The sequence below is a fragment of the Propithecus coquereli genome, unplaced genomic scaffold (assembly GCF_000956105.1).
Source record: "Propithecus coquereli isolate 6110/MARCELLA unplaced genomic scaffold, Pcoq_1.0 Scaffold166, whole genome shotgun sequence".
NCBI classification, from domain to species: domain Eukaryota; kingdom Metazoa; phylum Chordata; class Mammalia; order Primates; family Indriidae; genus Propithecus; species Propithecus coquereli.
In genome coordinates, this window is record NW_012141191.1 from 4,161,754 (window position 1) to 4,164,348 (window position 2,595).

Consider the following 2,595-nt stretch of genomic DNA (forward strand, 5'->3'; position numbering starts at 1 on the left):
CTCTTGCTCAGGCTGGTTTCGAACTCCTGAGCTCAAACAATCCGCCCGCCTCGGCCTCCCAGAGAGCTAGGGTTACAGGCGTGAGCCACCGCGCCCAGCCTCAATACTCATTCTTGATTTTAAAAAAACCTTTGTTAAGCTAGGAATAAAAAAAGAACTTTCTCGATTGGATTATGGGTATCAAATACAGCAAACTTCTTTTTCAACAACGAAACATTAGAAGCATTCCCTTTAAAATCAGGACAGAGCAAGGCTGCCTACAATCACAGCTTCTATTCATCATTGTACCAGAAGTCCTAGCCAACAAATAAGAAAGAAAGAAAAAAAAAAGAGACGTGAGGTCTATGTAGTAGCAACAAACAGCCAGAAAACCCAATTCTTAAAAAAGGATACATTTTAAAAGACAGAAAAAAAATATATCTACATCAATATCTCTATATCTATCTAAGGAATAAATCTAACAAAAGATATGAACATATGCCACACAGGAGAATATTATAAAATTTTATTTAAATTCATTATAGAAGACCTATATAAATGAAGAGACAACTTATTGTTTCAAGAAAATATGAAAACTCTCCAAAACACTGAAAACTGGGTCGGAAAAATAATCTGACATCAGGTTTCAATAAATTGCCACTAATTATAAGGCAGATGGAGCTGGACTTTGAACCTCCAATGAAGACTTAGGTTTTGGGCATGCCGGTATTATTTCACAAACCAGACACAACCTGAGTGATATAATACAGAAAAATGTCATCTGTCTGGTGAGTCAGTCCCAGGTCACACATCCTCCGAACATTGGGTAGCTGATTCCTCAACCCCTGAGGAGCAGCTCTTTGAAGGAGAGAAATGTCTCCTCGTGCTCCGATATCCTTCAGTGTTTTTCTAAAACCGATGTAGTGAGCACAATTCTAAGCTCACCCCTAATGACTTGCACCCTTGTATGATCTCCCTTTGATTGTAGTGGAAACTGTGAATAGGATGAACTATTACTCCCGTGATTATTTTTTATGTGACCTGGCATAAGAGATTTTGCAGATGTAACTAAGGTTACTTTGAGTTGGCTAACTTTGAGTTAGTCAAAGGGGAGGTCACCTAGGGGAGGCTGACCTAATCACATGCCCCTTTAAAACTGGGACTAGAGGTCAGAGGCAGAGGAAGTCAGAGATTCGAGTGTTGGGTGACTGCCTTGCAAGAAATTCTCTGTTTGGAGATGGAGCGGTGACATGGTGAGGAATGTGCATGGTCTCCAGGCTGAGCATGGCCCTTGGCTGTCAGACGGCAGAGAAGTGGGGACTTCAGCCCAACAACAGCAAGAAGCTGAATTCTGCCAACAACATGAATGAGCTTGGAAGAGGATTCTCCTCCGACATCTCCAGAGAAGAACTCAGCTTAGCTGACGCCTTGATTTCAGCTTTTGAGACCCTGAGCAGAGACCCTAGGTGAGCTGTAACCAGTCTTCTGACTTACAGAACTGTCAGCTACTAAATGGGTATTATTTTAAACTGCTAAGTTTGTGGGGTAATGTGTTACATGGCAATAGAAGATGAATATAACCTCAATATACTGAGAATGCCAGAAAACAAATGGTTAAGAACTAGAGAAAATTTGGTGCTGACTTGGTGCACTATGACAGGAAAGTCCCCAAGTACAGAGCATTATGAAGAGGCTGGATATTGCACATGAAGAGAATTGTGAAGATAAACTCATTTCATGATAGTGTGTTACATTTTCAAAGAATATGTCCCATAGGTTTTTCTTTGACCTTCAGAGGCCTTTTCAGGAATAGTATCTCTAAATTTGAAATCACAGGTCCAATGGTTCATCTGAAAAAAAAAATACAATATGTGCACTACTTCCCATGTTTCCAGACTTTCTGGATACTGGATAGTGTATTTATTACACAGTACTTTTTTTTTCCAGACTAACAACTGGATCCACTGCTTTAACTTCAGAGGTCATATTGGGCACACTATTTGAAAGCTTAACTAACACAGCTTAAAAATAAGTTCACCCTGTTTCTCAGGCTGCGGACACCTGTAGTTTTATATGTTCTATCGGAAAGCCAGGTAGTCTGGTGGGGGAAACAGCGGTGCAGGCTACCTTTGGGGAAGGGGGTGAGTGTCTTCCAGGAATGGGAGCCAGCAATTCACTGACTCTGAGTAAAAGTCAGTTTATGGGAAGACGAGACAGAAAGAAATCCAACATACCCTATTTATATATAAGTGCTGTAGAAGAATGGATAGAAATAACAACCTATTCTAAAGACTCTGAGGCAAAGGAAACCCCTAGAAGAGGTCTTATCTTCTGCAGAAAGTTGAGGACATTTTCAGGAAATGTTGGGATTCTCAAAAGAATATACTGATAGAAAAATCTAAAATGTCATTTCCCTTTATTGGATTAGAAGAGAAAAATGAATGATCAATTTAGTAGATAGAGAAAAGTATTTGATACAATTCAATACTCATTCTTTTTTTTTTTTTTTTTTCAGACAGCCTTGCTCTGTTGCCTGGGCTAGAGTGCCGTGGCGTCAGCCTAGCTCACAGCAACCTCAAACTCCTGGGCTCAAGTGATCCTCCTGCCTCAGCCTCC

General features: G+C 40.3%; 1 protein-coding gene across 2 annotated transcripts in view; it reads right to left on the minus strand.

Annotated features, from left to right (window-relative positions):
* Nucleotides 1-2,595, minus strand: part of PIP5K1B (phosphatidylinositol-4-phosphate 5-kinase, type I, beta) — a 297,381-nt gene that overhangs the window by 60,657 nt on the left and 234,129 nt on the right. The gene's annotated exons all lie outside the window — the stretch shown is intronic.